This window comes from Arvicanthis niloticus, chromosome 15, assembly GCF_011762505.2.
Source record: "Arvicanthis niloticus isolate mArvNil1 chromosome 15, mArvNil1.pat.X, whole genome shotgun sequence".
NCBI lineage: Eukaryota > Metazoa > Chordata > Mammalia > Rodentia > Muridae > Arvicanthis > Arvicanthis niloticus.
In genome coordinates this window covers 31,931,444-31,945,385 of record NC_047672.1, presented here as the reverse complement: position 1 = coordinate 31,945,385, position 13,942 = coordinate 31,931,444, and the positions used below count along the sequence as shown (strand labels likewise).

At 43.4% G+C, this 13,942-nt stretch overlaps 1 long non-coding RNA gene across 2 annotated transcripts in view; it reads right to left on the bottom strand.

Annotated features, from left to right (window-relative positions):
* The window catches only part of LOC117720747 (uncharacterized), a 168,784-nt gene that overhangs the window by 116,912 nt on the left and 37,930 nt on the right, over nt 1–13,942 (bottom strand). For both annotated transcript variants that reach the window (XR_013104132.1, XR_013104133.1), the window contains exon 4: nt 2,854–3,015. This is a non-coding gene — a long non-coding RNA (uncharacterized LOC117720747). The remainder of the gene's footprint in view (nt 1–2,853; nt 3,016–13,942) is intronic.

The window sequence follows — 13,942 nt, the reverse complement described above, 5'->3', positions numbered from 1 at the left end:
AACAGATGAAAGGGGACCAGAGAGATGCCTCAGGCAGAGCACTTACTGCTTTCCCGGAAGACCTGAGTTCAGTTCCTAGCACCAGAATCAGGTAGCTCCCAACCTCCTGCAACTCTAGTTCTAGGGGACCTGACCCTCTGACTTCATTCCTACCACCATGTATTTAAAAGGAAAAAGAAGGCTTTTTAAAAAAGATGGGAGAAGAGTTGGTAGATTAAAAAAAAAAGGTAGTACTGGCATGTGTCAGGGTAGATGGACACAGAGTGTGCTCAGATAGCCCCTGACCTGCTGCTCACGTGGGCCATGGTACTTAGATAGTCCCTGACTTGCTGATCTGGACCATGGGCAGACTCAATGTAGGGAGGGGGGTCAGGGATCTGGGATGGTTTGTTGAGATCACTGGAGTAAAGGAACCACGAAACCAAGAAGCCGGGAACAGGATAGGGCAATAAACTTAACTAAAAGGATAATAAAGTCCGTCCATCAGAGAGTTAGAGGGGACAATAAATCCTAGGCAGGGCAGAAACAAGGCAGTCATTGGTGATGGACAGGAGAAAGTGAACAGATTACAATTCTAGGTGTGAGAAGTGTGGATCTGGGTGATGTGCCCATGACCAGGCTGTGATGGTAGAGCACGACAGACGGTCTGCTAGCTCTGCTGCTGTAGGGGCTCCAGTCCCACTCTCTAGAAGGCAGGATCTACCAGTAAAGCAGGCATTCCCGTGGAATATTTGCATAGGTTACTGGGAGCTTTCAAAGAGAAATGTCTGAAGAATACAAAATTCACCTTAAAATCTTTTTGCAAGAATTGTAAGTCACTTGTTACCCATATGACAGGATATGAATAAATTAATAATTCTACTAATTTTTAAGTGTCATTCTTTTTCTTTACAGGTCCCTTACTTTTGCTACAAGGAAAAAGGCGGAGCATATATCCTAGAGCCAGCACTTACCAAAGCCTCCCATGCCACTTTATAGTTTCAGCCACATACATGTGCATAACTGAAAGAGTACTGGTCTGAAAACTGGAGACTTGTGCATCTTTGAAGGTGTGGAGATCTGGGCTTTGATTTTGGTTTTTTAAAACTATCTCCCATGTTCCAGGGTCCGTAACTGCTTTAACCCATGGACTCATTAAATGCAGCATTTGCACGGGCAAACCTAACCCTCTCATTCCTGGGAATCGACTTGTCAGCTTCTGAAGCTGCCGTTAAAATTCACAGCTCTGTTTTCTACCTTCACAATGGCTCCACGGCTTTGGTGGAACTCTCTCTGAACAGCCCTGTTACTGCACTGCTGCACCGAACTATCAGGCAAACAAGACTCATAATCCAGGGCAAACACCTTTCCTCTCTGGGTACAGTTTACTCAAGGAAAGAGTGGAAGAATGTCAAGCATCTCATCAGGACACGTAGCAACACGTGAACTGCATGGGGAACCTGGGGTGCACCTGCTGCACACTAAGTGCTACAGAGGCCTTTGTTGTTGCTCATTTGCATGCCTTTTTTTTTTTTTAAGCTATGTTGGGACGGTCAAGACAGAAGTTCAACAGACACCTTAAGTCCTGGTATCCCAATCCCTGGCCCCACGATGGAGCATCTGGTGAGGGAACTGAATAATCAAGTTAATTTTCACCTCACAGAAAAATCAAAGAGTAGATACTAAAAGTACCAAGTGTGGGCCAACGAGATGGCTCAGCAGGCCAGTGTGCCAAGTTCAACAATGGGATCCCCACGGTGAGAGAGCGCACAGCTCGAAGTCACCCTCTTACCTCACACTGGAGCCACGGCACGAGCCCCACCCTAACAAACAGATGGAACAACAAAAACGTAAGTCATAATGGTCCCTTATTCATAACCCCTTGCTTCTGAACGTTCATAAAACATAACCTGATGTTTCAAATATGTAATTTCAATTCAATGGTTTTTTTTTTTTTTTTTTTTTTTTTACTTTTGCCACAAGGAAAGGGGGCAAAACCACAGTAAACTCTAGAGCCTGGCTCCCTAGCGGGCCCCTGTGACAATTCCATCTGAAGCTCCAGGAATCCAGGGAGGGGCAACTGTTGACAGGGCACAGCGACTTCATCTGCCACCATCCTACAGCAGGAGTGTCTCCAGGCTGTTGGTGACAGATTGGAAACAACTGTGACAATTCAAAGCCTTCTGAATACTGTGGCTATCAAACTATCCTCAAAGCCCACGATGCTCAGGGTTGGGCAACAGCACCCTCCTCCTCCAGGAGAGGAGCATCCTAGTCCACAACCCTTTTCCGTGCAGAACCATGTTACCAGACTCAGAATGGGGAGTGCCGGACTCCTGTATATCCTGCCTCTCTACAAGCACCTGTTATTTCTAAGCACTCGAATGAGTTGTCAGGGAACTAGCGTGGATTTCCTCATTCTCTGGTGCATTAGAAAACATTACCTATTCCTTTCAGGTGGAATTGAATGAACGTTCATGTTAAAGCCTGGAAGTAAGTGTCCATGCTTCAGGGGAAGGGAAACGTTGGGTCAACCAAGTAGAAATTGACATAAAAAGAACTCACGTGAAGAGGGGGAAATCTTAGCAATGAAAATAGAAATTAGCACTAAGTAACCAGTCAGTGCCCCTTCCCCACGCTCGGGAGAGGGCACTCAAGGGCTTCACGTCTGCCTTCATTCAAACTCCGTGTGCACATGTATGAAAAGATAAAAATGAAAGCATAACATGCACATCCTCATTTAGTGTGTGTCATCTAATTGAATGTTAAGATTTTCAAAAATTTATTTAATTAATGTTAAATGAAGAAAAGTGCACACCGTGATACCAACCTGCCGACCACCACATTTGAGGATTCAGATTCTTAAGTACATACCTTTTAGCTCCTCATCTTTAATTACTGCTTAGGTGGTTGCCCTGGAAACCTCCTAGCTAAATGGAGAACTGCAAATGAGCTCTGGTGTTCCAGCTTGCAGGCCGACTCCCCATCTCTGCTGAGTCTTCCTGAGCGCCCAGAGTCAGGGATGTGTGCAGCTTGCTGGCACGGGAGAAAAAAGTACGTGAGGAATGACTTAACTTTGAATACTTCTAACAAAAATACAAGCTAAGCAAACTAAGTCCCATTCTCATTTAGAGGAGAAAGGGCTATTCTTAAAAATCCTAGCAGCAAGCCTAGAGATAGAGAGATGGCTCAGGGGGTAAGAGCATTTATTGCTCTTGTATCTGTAAATGCAGCTCCAGAGGATCTGACTCCCACTTCTGTACTCCATGGGCACTAAGCAAACATATGGTGCACATACATATAGAGACAAAACATTCACGCAGAGACAAAAAAATTAAAAATGTAATCCGTTAACAAGAAATTATGGAATGTTATTTTATGGCTATGTTGACAAGATAGTGATTGTTATAATAAAAGATAATGTAAGAGCGCCCTGAGAAGAAGAGCAAGGGACAACCACAGGAAACACAGGTACTGGTCGTGTGATGCTTCCTGCCTTCCCTGCACTCTAGCCACAAGAGGGCCTGCTGAGTAGGGCACTGTGCTGCATTCAGTATGCAAGGTTGACGAGGGCCACTCAAACTTGTTGGAGACACTAAGGGCAGACTCAACAATATGGCTGGCTGACTACAAAATTCCTACTGTGGTCCTAGAAAGTGCCTGAGGAGGTAGAGTAGAGCAGCCTGTCAATGTTGTCTCTGTTTCCTGAGCTCCTGATGTCAATTCTGACTGTTCTCAAACCTCCAATTATCATTTACCCAAAACAAAGTAATTAATAATGTAATTAATAAGCAATTAAAACCTCTGTGCAGCTATCCCAGGGCTGCTCCTAAGAGAGGGTAAGAAAGAGTAGGGAAGAGGAAAGTAGGGACTGTTCACTGTAGCTTGGTGCCATCTCTCCCTGTATTCTTTAAGGTGCTTCTGTAACTACTGACTCTATTGCTCCACACGCCACTCCAGACTTACTATGATCTCCTTCCTCTCAAGCTCCCACTACAGCTCCCTAGTGGTCCTAAGATAAAAATGTGTATCCCTTCAGCCCTCCCGAGGATGTGCTTCATTAGGCATCGGCCCCCACGCCCCAACACTGTCCCATCGTGACCTCCTGACTGTGAAAGGGAATGTCCCAAATTTTACCCAGCTGAGCAAAGCTGCAGCTGTGGGGCCACAACCCTGTGGGACGGAGTGACAGCTTCCACAGGACACTGATCCTAACAGAACAGGGGTATGGCATCACAACAGTGGGCTCCAGCATCCTTCTCAGTTAAGAAGACTTCCCACTCCCTGCTTCGTGCAAACATGGGGGCAGAGTAGAACAGAGGGCAAGCTCCTGTGTGTCAGGGGATGGTTTCTAGGGACATAAACTAGGGTGGCTGAGCAAAGTGAAGGGTCACTCAGAAGCCATGGTTCTCTCTTCCACAAACTCAAGAAACAGCAAAAGTGCTCCACATTTTAAACAGGTTCATGTAGGTATGGTAACTTCAGAGTCCTCTATCTTATAAGACTCTTAGCTAGACTGCAGCTGTCACATCAGTACCTTTTTCCTCCAAATCGCTCAAAGTAAGACAAAATACACATCCTAGGGCCAAAGACAGCTCAGCATTTAAAAGCACTTATTGGTCTTACAGAGGACCCCAGTTCAATTCCCAGCACCCACATGGTGGCTCACTACCAACTTCAGATCCATGGGACCCAAAACCTTCATCTTACCCCTTCTGGCAAGAGGTACACATCTGGTGCACATATACATATGCTGACAGACACTCGCACACACAGAATTTAAAAAGCCACATTCTATCCCCTGAGCAAGGACAGTGGTCTACATCTAATGCAAGAAGGCACAGTTAGGTGGGTAAAAGGCAGGCATAAACTGGGATTATGCATTCAAAGTTCTGTTCTTGTATGTTTTTTTTTTACCTGCTACATAAAATTTAAGAGAGTTTTATATATTTGTGGTATAATACACGTTATATACAATACATATCAAAAAAACCTTATACTTAAACGGCCTTTAACCTACTTGGTGACAATTTTCTATATTTAACTTTTTGATTCAGGTCCATACTAAGAGTGAGTAATATTAAAACAGCAAATAGTACTCGGGGCAGACTTCACCCAGTTACGAAGTAACAAACACAGCACTGCTCTGTGTTCTGCACATATGTGATGAGGCCCCCTGACTGTCAGCATGGGAATCCCCACATGAACGGAAGAAATCGGTTAACTACTGAGTGGAACTGAAAGCCAAGGAAAGGATTTCCCCTGTGCATGACTAAAAACACGACTCGTTTTTACTTGTCCTTCTAAGTGACCGTGCGGTGAGCAAGACTCCTTAGATGCACTTTTAAGCCTTTTCCCTCAGTACAGGATTCTGAAACTGGCTTAAAGTCAAGAGAAAACACGAGGAGACATTAAGTTCTAGAGTCTTGAAGAAAGACTTAGCAAGTCCACCCAGACCAATGTTTATAACTGCAGATGACATGGAATGGCTCAAGTTTGGACCTACAGAATTCATTACCAATTCTGAGAGTATATCCTATAAACATGCACAAGAACCACATCATAGATAGCATTTCCTGAATATTCTGCTTATATGCTGAAGTAGTAATGTTTTAATTTTTTCTTGAGTGTAAATAAGGCCATTTGACTTGACTAATAAGACAAAACTGGAAGAATCTCTCCTGTTCCTGGAACACAGGACAAGATGGCTGACAGAGGGAACATGAACTCCTATAGCCGACTTCTTTTAGGTGGGAGAAGTGGGAAGAGAACTGAGAAGGAAGCAGTGAGCTGCCCCAGTGGCAGAGGCCATGGAAAAACTCACCAATCTTAACATTTTTATACTAAAAAAAAATACTTCCATTAATTATAATCAATGTATTTTTATGTTTACTAGACAGACTTTAGCATGATACAATGTTGTAATGATAAACATTATCCCCCAAATTCTACAAGAAAAATGTGAGGCTTTCTTACGCTCAAAGAATTGGGAGCAATCTGTGCAGCCATCTGATCGGAACAGAGCAGATGATACAGTTTGTAGATTGTGGAAATTTTAAAGTAAAACTAATAAATCAAAATGCAGGCAGCTGCAAAATTACACTGCTTCAAAACATTCCTGCATTTAGACTTTATTTATTCTTGCATTTGAGGCTTTAAACATGAAGTCTAGACTACAGATATCTAATATCAGATACCCCCTCCACCAAAGTAGGCATGATTTCAAATGCAGCATGCCAAGTATCTACAGGGAAGTTAGTTAAAAAAAACTTTACAAGTGAGGTTGCTGTCCTTGGTGACTTGCTTCCAAGGTTAGAGGGAGAATAAAAAACAAACTTTTACAGAAAATTGTCAAACACTGAGCCAGTGACAAGTGACATCAGTGGTGGCAGACATCATGTGCACCCTTCATGGGGAAGTGACAATGAAACACTTCATTCTGTGGTCTTTCTTTCCAAACCCTGGACATCCACTATTCAGTAAAGCAGACGCTGAGAGACCCCCGGCAAACTATCTACCCAATAAGTTGCAGGACCTAGGAAGAATGGCTCCCAGGGGGATCATACATTTGAATACTTGTTCCCAGTTGGCAGAAGCATTTGGAAAAGATTAGGAGGTATGTATGACCTGCTGGAATAGGGTGGAGCCATGTCACTGGGAGTGGGCCTTGAAGGTTCAATAGTCCATGCCAGGTCCAGTTGTTAGTCTGTCTTCTACTTTGGATCAGGCTTTGAGTGCTCAGTCTGCCTGCTGCCACACTTCCCATCATGACAGTCATGGGCTCGCCCTCTGAAACTTTATGCCCCAATTAAATGCTTTCTTCTGTAGGTTGCCCCAAACAAAGTGTTTTGTCCCAGCAATAGGAAAGGAACAAGACAAGCCTCAAAGCTGACTGTGTGAGAATGGGGATGCAGCTCAGGTGGTAGAGTAAGTGACTGGACTGCATGAAGCCCTGGGCTGGTTCTCTAGCACTGATACATGGGAGGTGGAGGCAGGGGGATTAGAAGTTCAAGGTCACCTTTTGCTGCATGAAAGTTGCAGGCCAGGGTGGACTATGTGAGACCATGTCTCAACAAAACAAAGCTAAAGCGAACACCTACAGTCTACTACGTTAAGGTAAAATGCAAGTTTAGGAGCCATGAGGCTAAGAGTGACACGGCACCCCTGGGTAGAGATTCTGAACAGGAAATGGACACTAGAGGATCACCAGTGGGTGTGGACAAAGCAGACATGCTTGTTCAGTTATGTTACCGTGTTTGTTCCTTGGGACTGGCTGGAGGATACGTGCAAACTCTCTGCATTACCTTTGCAGAGGTTAGTTACGATGAAAGAACACTGAGTCCACAGCATCCAGGCTCAGCACTCAGGTGACAACAGTGACATTGTCAGACAAACAGGGACAGGCCTATGCTAGGGTCCTGATTGCTCTGAGTGCTGACCAACCAACATCTGGGATGTGGGAATTTGTCTGAGATGCCAGGAGACCACAGATGGTGTGCATACAACAAGGAAAAAAAAACACCTCAGAATTGCCTCACATCCCCATCTGAAGTGAAAAATAGGAATTTTATGCAAAGGAAAAAAAAGACTAAGACTAACGTGATTGGACAAGAGCCATCGGTGTTCTATGAAAACACATGACAAGCCAGTCCTCATATTTCACTTAGCAAATACTACTGCAGCACCCAAGCAGGTGTGAGAGTTATGCAGTCTCGACAGACCTCTGTGCCTGACTTCCTTACTGTACAACACAGGGAGTCATGAATGTAGGATCCTTCAAAGCATCACAGGACAAAGCAGCCCATGTGAAGACTTTTAACCCAACAGTTCACAAACAAAAGTGTCTAAAACTGTCCAGCTGGGAAACACGTGGACCCTAGCTAGCCACCTAACACTTTCAGGTGATGCTCAACAGAAAAAAAAAAAACATTTTGTTCTTGCAGGACAAACACATGGCATGATCGTGTATGCTGAAATGGGTTTATTTAATTGCTCTGAATCTCAATTGAAAAAGAAATCTGGGGACGAATCTGCTCTAACCAAACGGTTTCAAAAATGTATGAACCAGAAGAATACACAGCAATCATCAGGCAAGAAAATTAAAGCATGAATGTCTTCAGGAAATGAACGCTGTCAATCAGAGAGTGTCCCCCCCACCACCCCCCGCCCCTGGGATGGGATAGGGTGGCCAAATCCTCTTAAAGTTCTTCTGGAGGAAAAATATAATGCAGAAATAACCTAAAAGATCCTGAAGAACTAAAATGGCAGTGATGTACTAGTACTCACAGACTCAAGCAGCGTGAGTCATGCATCATAAGATAGTGTGGCTGTCGATCAATAACAAAGTAGGGTATCTGCAAACCAAGCAGGAAACAACCAGGGTCAGTCAGTCAGACATCTAGAGAATGCCTGTCATGTGTGGGCCTTACAAGGATATCGTTTCAGATTAATCTATAAATCTAATCCATGACCCAAGTCAACGGCACATTTGTCTTGGGCAATGATCTTAAAATATATATGGAAACCTAAGCACAGCGAATTGGGCCATTTTAAATTAGTATAAGGAATGGAGCTTTAAAATTATCAGAGAAGAGGTGATAAATAAATGAAGCCACTATTAGAAAATAAGTCAAGAAATAGTCTGTGGAGCAAAATGACCTACAATGCACAACACCTAGGCAGAGTTGGGAGGACAGACAGGAAGGACACTTCAGCCACGGGCAGAGTGGGTGGACAGATACTGGCAGGAGCAAAACATGGGCATCTGCAGTCCATTCTCCCACACACTAAAGGCCAGTTTAGAAGGCCTTAGACTGAGGAGAGAAAAGAAAAGCTTCAACATTTTCTGTAGAAAATAAAGAATATTTTACCTGAGTTAAGCCCAAGGGAGAATTTTAAAAATAAGTTACAAAGGAACACTGCCCACAGGAAGGGCACTGATGACTTCTAGTGCAGTCAAGTCTTTTTCAACAAAAGGTACCATTTTTTAAAATAACAACTAAGCCCTAATGTCGCTGAGATTAGATGTTTGTTTTTATATAGATTCTAAGGAATTTATGCACCAAATATAGAGATTTCTTCCAAACTACTAAGTCAGTAACACCCACCACAGGCATAGCTGCATAGACTGAAGAGAAGGCTGGGTGTTTAAGGTCACTTCCTGCTCTTCCACAGGGCAGTTACCAGCCCCCAGATCAGGCGGCTCACAAACATGTGTGATTTCAGCTCCTGAGAATCTGACTCCCTCTCCTGACTTCTTCAGGTTCCTGCATACATGTTGTAGACACACACACACACACACACACACACACACACACACACACACACACAGAGAGAGAGAGAGAGAGAGAGAGAGAGAGAGAGAAACACAAATTCTGAATCTCCTACATAATCAACACAATTCTAACCAAAAATACAAAATACCATTTCATACCCTTAATTTTGAAGGAACTAAACTCTGCCAGTGACAAGTGTTAATGAGGCTGTGGCACAAAACAGCCACTTCAAAGAGCAAGTCATGACAGCTATTAAGTCTGAAGTTGTGAGTGCTCTAAGACCTGGAACTTCCTAGTTATCTACCTCAGAGGTAATCTGGTACATTCCCTACGAAGTGGGGAAAAGTACAGTTACTCTTTTTCTAATGGTTAAAAAAAATCGTTAATACTCAGAAGTCTTTCAATAGGAAAATACATTTTAAAAATAGTGACATAAATCTGGGGAGATGATTTAGTTGGTAAACACCAGTTCAGATTCACAGGACCAGGTAAAAAGCCCAGTACATGTCTGTAACCCCAGCAAGGGAGGGAGGGGCAGAGAGAGAGGTGGATCCCTGAAGCTCACAGCCAACTGGCAAAGCCAAATTGATGACCTCCAGGTTCACTGAGGAACAATGAAGCCATTTGAAAAAGGTGCTAAACATCAACCTCTGGCCTACACACACACACACACACACACACACACACACACACACACACACATTACCACACATACACATGAATGAACTTCAAGACCATACTGAACAAGGGCTACAGATAATATCAACAATGTCAAAGTTCCATCTCTGGATGAAAACTCCTAGGTCAGACACTGCACACAATACGCACTGTGGAGATCAGAGACATACTGTCTTGGTCCCTTGTTAAGTAGAGAAAGCTCACTCCCCAGCTCTTCGGACAGCTGTGAGCTGACAGCTGTCTGCAGGAGGAGTCTCATCCCTCCCATTCCTGTGCCAGGCCAAGAACTGGCTGATATTAAGCTACAATGCAAAGCTACAATGGCTTGGCTCTCACCCCAATTTGGGACAATCCTTGAGGGCAGCCTACCCCACCCTAGCACTCCCTCTGGGATCATCTGAAGCCTTCTTTGAGCCTTTATGACTGGCCTAATTTGCCCCTCTGCCCAATCCTGATTTCTTCTCTTCTATAAGCAATAACCCTTGAGTCGACCTGACATCCATCCTTCCTGCACCTCAATCTTCACAGCCTCTCCCTGCCTGGAACATAACTACCAACAGACCCAACTGATACTTTGTTTCAGAACAGACACAACATAGCATGCTGTGAAATGACACTGGCTATGTTTGAGAATATATGTAAGTTATATTGTCATGTTTTTTAAATGCACTGGAATGACAACAGATTCAGCAGAGAGGTTAACAACCCTCTGGAAAGCAGTGAGGAGCAAAGGCTTCTGGGAAAATACATATTATGTCTTAATGACCATATACCAGTTGAGTTCTATATTGAGTTCCTTATGCATTTTTTGTATTGCTAGTATGACCTTTGATTTTAAAGTGTAACTTAGAAAGAGGGCGGCCTGCCTCCTTGTCAGCCATGTTCTATCTCCTTTCTGCCTCCCTGAACAAGAGAGTTGACCTCTTGTGATCAACACAAGTATCAGAGTACTGTGGCCAAACCACAGGGGTGGGAGGAGAACATGTGTGGGCACCATGCTGCACAGTGAGATAAAGTTATGCCTCATTCTACAGAAATTCCACTTTCTTCTGCTCAAGGCCACATCAGGTTGCACATGAGTGAGAGGTAACCCACAGGAGAATGCTCACACATCAGCTTCCCAGCAAGCAGCACCGAAATGGGATCCAGGACAGGCTGACTGAATTGGGGTGGTGTTTCAATCTGCCACAAACAAGTCACATAGAAAAACATGTAAGGAGGAACCAAAGCAAAGGGAGATGCTTGAGATTATTCCTTCCAAAATCTGAAGCTTGTCCAATATTCAAAGTATTACAGTAAAATTATGCTTAAATACAGTGAGCTCATATTTTTTTCTCTGTATATGTAAATATCAGCAAAATCTGACCATGGTGGGCCATGCCTTTCAATCACAGCACTTTGGAGGCAGGTGGATCTCTTGTGATCTTAAGGCTAGCCTGGTCTACACAGTTCCAGGCTGGCCAGGGCTAAATAATAAGCTGGAACAACACAAAACAAATACCAGCAAAATAAGAAGGAATTCATGTCTTAGATCAGGAGCTCCCTCTTGTGGCACACAAAAGCCTGCTTCCTGGAGTGGCACGCCAGCCTGGGAGGACCTTCTAGAATTTTCTAACAGTGGAGGAGACACTTTCATCTCTGCTCAGAGGCTTCCTCTATGTACCTTCCCAGGGACCTGTGTTCAAGCTCAGGTGTGCCACACCCACGCCACACTGCATTAGGACATACAACATCTGCCCATGTGAACTTTTTGTTGTCAAGACTGCACCTAAAGCATATGCTGACCACATGTCACTAGAAGACTCACCTATGGCTCCAGGAAACCCTGGGTTTAACTTGTGTTTGTATGTAGTTCCAAGGTAACTAGTTCAGTGATGCTGTCAATAGTCATGATAACTAACAAACCAACAAAGTGAATCATGGACCAGTTGTCCCAAGAAAGAAGAGTAACTTTCTATATGCTTTTCCCCACATCATCCAAGAAGGATGTAAGTTGGACTTTCCTTTGTGCATCTACTTGTTACCGAAAGCCCTTCCTGGAATGACAAGGCAGAAATAATCGCACTTCCCAAAATAGTAGAATGTCACCCTCATTTACATACTGATGTCAGTGGATAAAAATAGGGAAACTTGTACTTGGTGCTAACCACAAATCCTGAATTTTAAAACTTTCCAACTTATTCATTATGTATTTTCTATATAAATGACTATGATTTAAAAAGAAATCATACCTTACTGTTTTTTTCCTAAGTAAATAATTTAACATACATATAGACATTTACTCCAGAGAAAAGCAAATAATATGCTTTTCTGTGCATATATGTATATTTTCATGTGCCTGTGTGGAGGTTAGCAGGTCATGACACATGAAGTATCTTTCTTAATGGCTCTCCATCTTTTTTTTTTTTTTGAGGCAGGGATTCTCACTGATGAAAGGAGGACAGGTATTATCATTATAATAATGTCATGAAATTAAGCTTGAAGGGCTGGCCAGTAAGCCCTAAGGAATCTTCCTGCTTCCACCCTAGCACTGGGATTACAAGTGCATAGCTTTTTTTATGTGGGTGTTAGGCATCAGAACTTGTTTCTCGGGCTTGTGTGGCAAACACATTACCCACAGAGCCATCTCTGCAAATGTATGGAGAGAGATGATCAAGTAGAAAATGTAATTACTAGCAGGAACTACTGGATTTGTAACTATACAGCCTCTCATATACAAAAATCTTCCACTGGATAAATGACCAGAAGTGCCCAATATTAAAGTGGGGCTCTAGTCTGTGATGCTGCCTGGCCATAGAGCCCACCAAGGGTCACTTTCCTCCCTAATGCTCCTGTGAACTGCCCCCACCAAAGGTGACCATGAAATAAGAAGCAGGATTTAGTCATCTACTTCAGTGAAAAACACCTTTCTAGTGAGTTCCTACATTCCCAAATCAATCAACAGATCAAGTCCCTGAGTGTTCTATGCTCCCACCTTGGTAGTAACCACCATTTGCAGTAATGGCCAAGGCAGGAACCTGAACTGGGCTCTGCTCATCTCCCCACTCCACGAGCCACGAGGACAGGCCACTCCTGGCTACTGGGTCTTTTCACTCTATTCTCACCTTTAACCTCAAGGTTCCAGCTTTAGTCTTTGGGAACTTCCCCACAACTTGGCCAACAGCTGGGTCATACCACCCCTCAAAGGGCAGTTCCTCAGGTGGACAGAGTAGTGCACACCTTCCTACAACCCCAGAATTTGGAGGGCTAGGGCAAGGGATCTTTAGTTTGAAGAAAAGAAGAAACACAAAATTTGGTTGAATAGGTTTGTACGTGACTACAAAAAAAAATGGCTTAGTGAATTCCATTTTTTCTAGACTTGGGAAGTTTTTTCTAAGATTATTGATTTATTGCATTAGATGGTGGGGAAAGTGGAGGAGGGATGTGTTGGCAGGTGTCAGAGGGAGTGATGGAGTTAGGGGCGGATACAATCAAGCATACTACATGTTTGAGTGAAACCACCTAAGAATAAAGAACAGTCTTTTTAAAAATTAAAATGTAGGAATCTACCCAAAAGACACTGAAATGTCATCTCCTATTTTAAATATGAGGGTATTAGAAGAGAAGATGGCCAGACTCCAGGATTTGGTTCCTGATCTACTGTAGACAATGGGCAGCTCCTGACAGAATGTGCTACCATCTACTGCCCCAAAAATCTATCCCTCCCGATGCTAGGATTAAAGGCATGTGCCACCGTGCTCGCTTGGTTCTTCATGTTTTAGTTCTCAATCTCCTCTAAATAAAGGAGGACCATACTGTGAAAAGAAAGCGTAACTCTAGTTCTAGGTCAGGTATGAAATATAGGTCATCTTTATCAACCTAACTTGAGTATCTTCCATGGGGAGAATGACCTCATGCACTGTGCCAATTAATAAAAAAGTAAACAAAGAGAGACTGACAAACTCAAGATACAAACAACTTAAATTTTTCTAATCCAGGCATCGTGACACATGCCTGAATTCCAGCATTCA